Source organism: Cannabis sativa, chromosome X, assembly GCF_029168945.1.
Source record: "Cannabis sativa cultivar Pink pepper isolate KNU-18-1 chromosome X, ASM2916894v1, whole genome shotgun sequence".
Classification (NCBI taxonomy): Eukaryota; Viridiplantae; Streptophyta; class Magnoliopsida; order Rosales; family Cannabaceae; genus Cannabis; species Cannabis sativa.
In genome coordinates this window covers 17332231-17342815 of record NC_083610.1, presented here as the reverse complement: position 1 = coordinate 17342815, position 10585 = coordinate 17332231, and positions in this window count along the sequence as shown.

Genomic DNA, 10585 nt, shown 5'->3' with positions numbered 1-10585 from the left:
GAAACAGGCCCAAATATTCATGAGGGAAGTACGACCCAAGGCCTGCCTTTATTGTGGATAATCAAATGTGGAAATGTTACTTACAAAACTATGGCAAAAGTTAGCATTGTTTATAAAAATATGGCATAAAAAGTAATTCCACATTTCCACTAAATATGGCAAAATGTGTTTGGAATAGAATAAGCCTGGTTCTATTTTCAATTAGCAAAATGATTATTAATTGTTTATTGCAAATTAAACCTGTGTTTGGAAGTAACTGTGTAATTACTAGGTAGGGTAATTACTAGGATGGTAATTACACAATTTAGTAATTACACTATATTTTAAAATGCAAGGTCTGTTTGGATATGAGGTGATAATTATATATGAATTCCTAATATCTTATTTGGCAAAATAGTTAGTAATTACATGGAAAAATAATATTTTTTAGTAGCTAATGTTTAATATCTTAAGTTTTTAGTAATTACACAGTGTAATTACATTCAATTCTCATGGGGGCCATGAGAATTGGAGAGTGTAATTGGAACCCCTCAATTACTTCCCTGTGTAATTGCATGGTCAGACAAACATGTCAAATTGTGTAATTACATAGTGTATCACATTTCTCCTTGCATGTGAAAAGAAAAAAAAAAACTTAAATTGTGTATTTTAAAATATCACTAAATTGATTTTATATTTTATAGTTCATGTCTGTCGAAAATGAACTTGCTCCGATTCTGATTCGAAAGCCTTAGATATGTCTGTCGTATGTCTAGTTGATGTCCCAATGTAAGTTTTGGCCCTTTTGCGCTAAGACAGTCCCGAAAACTGAAACCCTAGTTGTGGATGTCAACTTGGGCGCCTGGTGAAATCCTAGGTGCTTAGGTTTGCTTTTGGGTTGCAGGTTCGTATAATTTCAGCTCCCGATACTTGGATTAGGTTGCTCCATGTCCTCATGGTACAGAATACTGAATGATAGTGAGTTGGATTCATGTTATTGAAGTCTGAACTTCCATCCCAAAGATCCCAAAGTCAACCTGGGTGCTGGACTAGGGTCCCATCCCAGGTCGACTGCTATGACTTGGGTCTACTCAACTCTGTGATGCCATTCTTCTTGCGACATGTCAAACATTGATGCCCATGTCATTGGAGAAAGTTTCGGGTTAACAAGGGTTTTTTTTGGTTTGGGTTTGTTTCTGTTGTTCGAACATTTTGTTTCAATTATTTTTTTGGTTATCGTCGGTTGGTAGATCTAAGATAAATCTCAAATCTATAATTTTATATATATATATATGTCAGTTTAAAACCGAAAGCTAAAGTTTAAGTGACTATTTGGAATAGACGTCTATTCATTCCCTCTCTTTTACCATCGATTATAAACAGTTGAGTATGCTCAATTCTGATTGTTTATAATCGACGAATATACCCTATCATTTTGCATCGGTGGTATAGGCGTCAATTTGAGGAACAAACAAGAATGTTATATCTGACTGTTTTGAATAGTTGCCTATTTCCGACTTTTTAGTAGTGATAATAGAGATCTCATTTTTTCTGTGTGTTTCAATTCTTCTTTCTCAACTCAACCCTCTCTCACTCTTTTGCTCCTCGCAAGTACACAATGGAAGAACACCCGTTGACGGGATGGTCTTGGGCTCTATCTTTCCATTGGCTCATTTTTTTGGGACGTCTCTCTCTATTTAGGGTATTTCGACGATTGTAGTGGTGGAGCTTCACAAAAGTTGAGTGGTCTCCGTCGTTCATTCCTCTCTCTCGCTCTAGGTAAAAGTTTTCTCACTCTTTCTATCCATCTGTCTCGATCTTGATCTCTCAATTATTCCATTATTATTTTTTTCGCAGACGATGAACAACGATATTGACAGCAGTTCGCCGTAGCTTAGCCATTAGGCAGCGACATTGGCCAACTTCGGCATCTTGTCAAAAATTGTATTGTCATTAGGGTGTTTAGGGATTTTGTTACTGATTAGATTTTTCATCTTTCTCTAAACTTTTTTACTCATTTTGTGTACCTTGTAAAAGATTTTTGTATTTGTTACCGATTAAGTTTTATACTGTAATTGTTACTATTTTTTTTCTATGGGGTTTCTCAGGGTGGAATCTCATCGAGGTTGGGGTTTCTCGGGGTGGGATCTCGTTCGGGTTAGTATTTCTCAATGTGAGGTCTCCTCTAGGTTTGGATTTCTTGGAGTGGAGCCTCACTAGTTTTGGGATTTTGTATTGTGTTTTTTTATTATTTATTATTTTTTAAAAATAAAATAAAAGTTAAATATGAAATATAATAATATCAAATTATGCATTTTAGAATTGGATGTGAAATGAACATTTCTGCAGGTCCTTATTATCAGATCCAACATGAAATGCCTATTGCTTAATAGTTAGTAGTAAACAATAATTATTAGTAAAAGGCTAATTAGGATTTTTGTCCCCTGAACTTTGACATGTACCAAATCATGCTCCCTGAACTTTTAAGGTTGTTGAAAATGCCCCTGAACTATTGAGATTGTTAGATTTAAGAACTTTTGTCTAATTTCATTCAATTTTACTATTTCAGTGATTGCTTATGTACTAAATCATGCTCCTCAGATTTTGATATCTACTAAATCATGCCCTTTGAACTTTGATATGTACTAAATTATGGCCCCTGAACTTTCATCCATGTTCGACTTTTTTACTAAAATTAGAAAAAAAAAATCTTTAAATCCAACAATCTCAATAGTTCAGAAAACATTTTTAACGACCTTAAAAGTTCAGGAGACATGATTCGGTACATGTCAAAATTCAGGGGCAAAAATTCTAATTAGCCTTAATAAAATAATTGTGATTTCATATTAAATTGTACAAAAAATAATATGATATAAATTTCTTTTAACAGTTCTTTGTCTAGAACTAGAACAGTAAAATGATGAAGAGCAGAGTGGATGTTGGGGTGGCACGAGGACCTATATGAGAGAATGGCAGGAAGTTAATCATTCTGAGGACGTAATCAATTGGAACCCCAAATTCCGATGGTGTCTAGGCGTTAATTACGCTACCAACGTACTTTCACTCTCTCTTTCTCTCTACCACTCTAGTTCCCATCTCATCCAATCACACAAAATCTCCATTCTCAGTAGTAAATACTAATTAATATTCAAAAACACATAAAATTAGTTTCTTGAAAATCACACCTTATATAATTGCCATCATCATCCAACGGCTCAATCAACTTTGATCTTTTGCCAAACACCACCTTCCTACCCCTCTCCTCTGCCAATCTTTATGAGACCTTATAATTACGAACTACCCAAAGCTACGACTGCATGTACGTACGTAGCTACAGTTAATCTAAACTAATACTAAAAGCATCTATAATGGTAATATAATTTTTATATTATTTTTTATATTTTTACTTTTAAAAATACTTCAATAATATACATTCTGACCAGCAATACCTTGACGAAGAAAACTTATTTCAAAAGAAATAAATATGCTGGAGAACCAATATGAATACCCCTACAGCAAGATACCTCCAAACAAAAACCTTGGCCGAAAATAGAAGTAACGAGGATAACAGTTGGGTGTCCAATCCTGGAGAATATAACGCACAGACGTGTATCCCAATACCACCTTTAAGAAGTGTTACCAAGAAAGAAGCTAAATAGCTATTGTAAAGTCCTTTTTTGGCAAGTTAGGTGACAAAATAATTTTTCCTTTTTATGGTAAGATTGCTATGCATTAATTTTCGAAATCTTACCTCTTTTATTCGGTTATTAGTTGCCATTTTCCTTGTTTGGAAAGCTGCACTTTCAGCTGAACTTTCCTTTGTTGAAAACTTCTCAAAAGAGAAGGAATTCTCTTTTGGAAAGTTGTCTTTTTTAGGGAAACCTTGTTTATTGCCTTTTCCTTATTGATTTCGATTGTATCTTGATACAATCAGAATATCTAATCTGTTTTTGGCAGGAATCAAGCATTGAAAGAAGATCGGACCCGATTTTAGTAAGTTTCCCGTTTCTGGGCAGATCTGCTTCGTCAGCAACCGAATCTGATGTAGCAGATCGTGTTTGTTTTTGGAAAGTTTTTGTACAGCTGCTAATTCGAACTTGTGGTTGCCTCTTTGGTTTCTATGATCTATAAATAGAGCCTAGAGAGCAACCATTCGAATGACCTCTTCCAATATTCATCTTTTGCATTTATCTTTTGTGAGAAGAGAGTGTTTCTTTGTTTTGTGAGAGCCTAGTTGTTCACCTAGGTTCTAGTTGTTCTATTTCTGTTCTTACTCTATCTTAGAGGTTGTGAAGAACTACTTGACTGAACAAGAGATTGGTCTTCGGGAGAAGACTTGATAAAGCCTTACTTCGGGAGGAAGTAAGCACTTGGTCTTCGGGAGAAGACTTGCTAAAGCCTTACTTCGGGAGGAAGTAAGCACTCACACTTCAAAGACGAAGGGAGTTCGGGCTTGAAGGTGTTTCAAGAAGTCAGATTCATAAAGTGGATTACAAAGGATTGCGGCAATACTTTAGAGGGAGTCTAAACTTGTTTAAGTCAATTGTCTTTGTAATTTTGATACTTTATTAATTGATTTCATTCTCTGGGCGTGGCCCCGTGGACTAGGAGTGTTCGTGAGAACACTGATACCACGTATAAATCTCTTGTGTCAAGTTATTTATTTTTCTGCAAATATTTTATATTCTGCCTGTTCAGTTTTCTTTATGCGGAATTACTTTCTTCTTTGCAAACACTTACGAGCTTTTATATTTTCTTATATACAATCGACATTTGCAAAAACACGGGTTTTCAATTGGTATCAGAGCGGGACACTAAACTCTTAGTGTGGTCCTATAACGTTTTTGTTAGAATGTCATTTTTTGCAGAAGGAAGTTCTATTTCTAGACCACCATTGCTTAATGACTCTAACTATCCTTACTGGAAAGTTAGAATGAGAGCCTTCATCAAATCTCAAGATGAGAAGGCGTGGAGAATGGTTCTATCAGGTTGGTCTCCTCCAGTTGAGACAGATTCTTCAGGTAATACTATTATAAAATCTGAACTGGAATGGTCTATTGAAGATGATAAACTATCTGCCTACAATAGCAAAGCCTTGCATGCTATCTTTAATGGTGTAGGTGAGGGTTACATTAAACTTATATCATCTTGTGTTTCTGCTAAGGAAGCTTGGGAGATTCTTCAAACTCAGTTTGAAGGAACTTCTGATGTGAAAAGATCTAGATTTATCATGCTTCAAACTAAATTTGATGAGCTTAGAATGTCTGATAATGAAACTTTAACTGAATTCTATGAAAAATTATCTGACATTGCTAATGAATATTTTGCTCTTGGAGAAAAGCTTGATGACTCTGTTCTTGTGAGAAAAATTGTTAGAGTTCTTCCAGAAAGGTTTGATACGAAACTTTTGGCAATGGAGGAAGCTAAAGATTTTAGCACTATGAAAGTGGAAGAATTGATGGGTTCCTTACGTACTTTTGAATTAAATCAACAGATTAAACAAAAGGACAAACCCAAATCCATTGCTGATAAAGGTAAAAGTATTGCTTTGAAAGTTGCTGATAATGAAAATTCTGATAGTGAATGTGATGATGAGATTGCTTTATTAACTAAGAATTTTCAGAAATATATGAAAAAGATGGGAAATAAAAAGAATATTTCGAAAGGTTCAAAAGGTAATGCTTTCATTAAACCATCTGTCTCTAACAAAAAGGGAATTCAGTGCAGGGAATGTGAAGGTTTTGGGCATATTCAATCTGAGTGTGCAAACACTTTGAAAAAGAATAAGAAAAGTTTCAATGTCACTTGGAGTGATGATGAAACCGAAAGTGATGAAGATATTACTGAAAATGTTGCCCTAACCTCTGTTATGACTAATGTGTTGTGTGATTCACAGGTGAAAGATAGATTGGTATGTCTGAATAATACCACCAAACAAGAGGAATCAGATTCAGATGAGTCTGAAATCTGTGAAGAATCTCTTGCTGAATCATACAAAGTCATGTATGAAAAATGGATTCAGGTTGCTTCTGAAAATAGAGAGTTGAATAAATTGAATAAAAAATTGTCTCATCAGATTGAAATGTGTGAGTTGAAAATAAAAGAATATGAGACAAGTGTTTGTGATAAAGATGAAAAAATCTCTCTATTGAAGAAGGAACTTGAAAACTTTAAGAAAAATGTTCAAATGCTTAATCCTGGATCTTCTATTTTTGAAAAAGCTCAGAATGCAGGTCAGAGAGGTTTTGCAGGCCTTGGTTCTAATGGAATGGAAAGTTCTGGAGTCACGAAGTTTGTAAAATCTAGTGTTCCAACGAATCACCATGAGGCTACAAACTCTGCCGTAATGCTTTCACATGTACTCGTGGCAAAGAAGAACAAATGACTTCTGATGCTGCAAAATCTCCAGGATTTTCAAAAAGGGTAAGATCTCAGGTAAAAAGATTTGTTCCCATTTGTCATTTTTGTGGTAGAAAAGGACATATCAGACCTAAATGTTTCACATTGAACAACCTGTTTAAAACAAATTATTTTGATAATTTGAAAAAATCTCAAAAGAAACATAAAGGTTTGAAACAAATATGGGTGAAAAAGAAGTGTCTAGCTGGTTTTTCTGATAAAACTGCTGCATCTCAAATGTGGTATTTTGACAGTGGTTGCTCTAGACATATGACAGGTGACAAGGATTTCTTGACTAACATACGACCTATGCAATGTGGAGAAGTCACTTTTGGTAATGGCTTATCAGGAAAAGTTGTTGGTATGGGAACTCTAAATTTTGAAGGGTTACCTAGACTGAAAAATGTGATGTTAGTTGAAGGACTGAGGGCTAATTTACTTAGCATCAGTCAAATCTGTGATCAAGGGTTTATCGTTTCTTTTGATAAAGTGATCATTGTTATGTTATGAATGATGACAATGAATGTATCTTGCAAGGATTTCGATCCAATGATAACCGTTACACTCTAACCCCCGTGTTTACTTGTCACTCGGCTATCAACAACACCACGTATCCGTGGCATGCCAAGCTTGGGCATATTAATTTTAAAAACCTGAAAAAATTGTCAAATGCAGGTATTGTTCGAGGTCTTCCCAAGCTTGGTAAGGAAAGTGAAGGTAAGTGTGAACCGTGTCAACTTGGGAAGCAATTAAAAATCACTCACAAGCCTGTGTCTGATATCAATACCTCAAAGGTATTGGAATTGCTTCACATGGATCTTATGGGTCCAATCCAAGTTGAAAGTTTGAATGGTAAACGATATATCTTTGTGTGTGTTGATGATTTCTCTCGGTTTACTTGGGTAGATTTCTTAAGAGAAAAATCTGACACTTTTGATGTCTTTAAAACTCTTTGTCTGAGATTAAGAGTTGAGAAATGTTGTAATATTGGGAAAATTGTTCGAATTCGAAGTGATCATGGTAAGGAGTTTGAAAATTCTGTGTATGATGATTTTTGCAAGTCTACAGGTATAACTCATGAATTTTCAGCTCCCAAAACTCCTCAACAAAATGGAGTTGTTGAGAGGAAGAATCGAACTTTGCAGGAAATGGCAAGAGTGATGTTAAATAGCAAGAAATTGACAAAGCGCTTATGGGCTGAAGCTATTAACACTGCTTGCTACATAATAAACAGAGTGTTTATTCGTCCAGGTACCTCAAAAACATCTTATGAAATCTGGAAAGGTAAGCGCCCCAATGTAAGTCATTTTCATGTTTTTGGATGTGTGTGTTATGTCTATAGAGATCGTGAGCATATTGGTAAATTTGATGCTAAAAGTGATGTTGGTGTGTTTATTGGATATTCCTTAAACAGTAGAGCTTATCGTGTTTATAACATGAGAACTCAAACTGTTTTGGAATCAGCTAATGTGGTTGTTGATGATTTTAGAGATTTTTCAGAGTTTTCCACAGAAGCCAAGATAGATAGTCTCATGGATATTCCTCCAAAAGTTGTAACAACAGATCCTGATGCAGCAGAACCCATTGCTGATGCTGCACGTGACGAATCTACTGCTGCAACTGAAACTGGAGAACCAGAACCGCCTATCTTGACTCATCCAAACATCATCACTGACTCTATTCAGAAAGAACCAAGCACCAGAGTCAAACTGAATCATCCAAAAGATCTCATCCTTGGAAATCCTGAAGAAAGCATGGTAACTCGCAGAAGGTATATTAATTTAATCAGCTTTCTTTGCTTTGTTTCTCAATATGAACCGAAAAATGTGAAGGAAGCCATGACCTTTGAGGAATGGCTCAATGCAATGCAAGAGGAACTCAACCAATTTGTTCGCAACAAGGTATGGATTTTGGTCCGAAGACCAAAAGGTATAAATGTTATTGGAACAAAGTGGTTGTTTAAAAATAAAAGTGATGAGTTCGGTACAATTGTAAGAAACAAGGCTCGTTTGGTGGCACAAGGGTACACTCAGGTAGAAGGTATTGATTTTGATGAAACTTTTGCACCTGTTGCAAGATTAGAATCAATACGTTTACTTTTATGTATTGCTTGTATTCTCAATATTAAATTGTTTCAAATGGATGTGAAATCTGCCTTCCTTAATGGTATTTTGAATGAGGAAGTTTATGTTGAGCAACCAAAAGGATTCGAAGATCCTCAATTTCCAGACCATGTATACAAACTTGAAAAAGCTTTGTATGGTCTGAAACAAGCTCCTCGAGCTTGGTATGAAAGGTTGACTCAATTTTTACTTTCTCATGGCTATCACAGAGGTAGTGTGGATAAAACTCTTTTCATCAAACATATAAAATCTGATTTTATCATTGCTCAAATTTATGTTGATGATATAGTTTTTGGGTCTACATCTAACCATGAAGTGCAGGTATTTGTTGATCAAATGAAAAGTGAATTTGAAATGAGCATGGTTGGTGAGCTTAATTTCTTTCTTGGTCTTCAAGTGAGACAAATGGAAGGAGGTACATTTGTATCTCAAAGCAAGTATGCTAAGAACCTTGTCAAGAAATTTGGACTTGAATCGGCTAAGCAGGTAAGTACTCCTATGAGCACCACACTGAAATTAACAAAAGATGAGAATGGAGTAAAGGTAGACACTACACTCTATCGTAGCATGATTGGAAGTCTTTTGTATTTAACTGCTAGTCGCCACGATATATGTTACGGTGTGGGAGTGTGTGCTAGATATCAAAGTAATCCTATGGAATCTCATGTATCGAGTTTGTAAAAAGGATTATTAGATATGTTAATAGCACTCCTGATTATGGAATTTGGTACTCGAAAGATACCAATTCAAATCTTGCTTGTTTTAGTGATGCAGATTGGGCAGGAAATGCTGATGATCGAAAGAGCACAAGTGGAGGGTGTTTCTTCCTTGGGAATAATCTAGTATCTTGGCATAGCAAGAAACAGAATTCCATCTCCTTATCCACTGCCGAAGCTGAGTACATAGCTGCTGGCAGTTGTTGCACTCAACTTTTGTGGTTGAAACAAATGTTGATTGATTATGGGTTTGATTTGGGTGTTTTGACTATTTTTTGTGACAATACTAGTGCCATAAATATTTCCAAAAATCCTGTTCAACACTCTAGAACAAAGCACATTGATATAAGACACCACTTTATTAGGGAACTTGTTGAAAATAAATCATTGCAATTAGAATATGTTGATACTGAAAAACAATTAGCTGATATTTTCACAAAGGCCCTAGATGCAAGTCGCTTTGACTCCCTCAGAAAGTCTTTGGGAGTTTGCATTGTTTAATTTTATCTGTTCATCATTCGTGTACAATAGTGTTGTGTGATTCTTCTCTAGCTCTAATTCTTCTATCATTGTTTTTGGACAAATCATGTTTATGCTTTTGGAATATAATTAGTTAGGATCTCTGTCTGATCATACTTTGTGGTGTTGTGTTAAAAGATTCATGTTACTCTTTATTTGTGTCTGGGATTAAATAATGTTCTTATACAGAGTTGAGCAATTTTTGTTTCATGCTTGTCAGGCCCCTTGCTGGAATAGAGCTACCCATACTGAAGTGTGAAAGCCATCTGATGAGTAAGCTGGAACATTGTAATTAGCAACTATGATGAGGATGCACTACCATAGAAAAGGGCTACCTTCAGTATGGTGTGAAAGCATCCAGTTGCGGGATCAATTTGAAAAAGGCGAAAATGAAAAATCATGCCAAGGACAATGATCCTATTTTCACTGCACACACTTATGTCTGACAAGTGTGTTCAACTCTGTAAGTCTCCTCTATTAAAATTAAATTAATAATCCTGGTTCACAATTCTCAGTAACATGCATATCTTTTTCCTCAACATCAATTAAGTATGATCATCTCATGAGATTCTAATTAGTTATTTTCCTTGAAAGCATAACATGTAATCTACTTTGTCAATTGTCAATGATATTTGATTTCTCTGCTTGATTCGAATCACATATACTCACTGTACACATTATTTTTTTTAGTTTCGGTTTTATTTTAAAATATAAAAAAAAAAAAAAAAAGGAGAGAGGCGTGTGACTTGCTTCATGGGTCAAGGAAAATCTTGTGCATAAATGGTAAGTATCAACATTCATTCTTTCTTTGATTTATTATGATATTTTTCCAAGTAAAGATTAATCTTT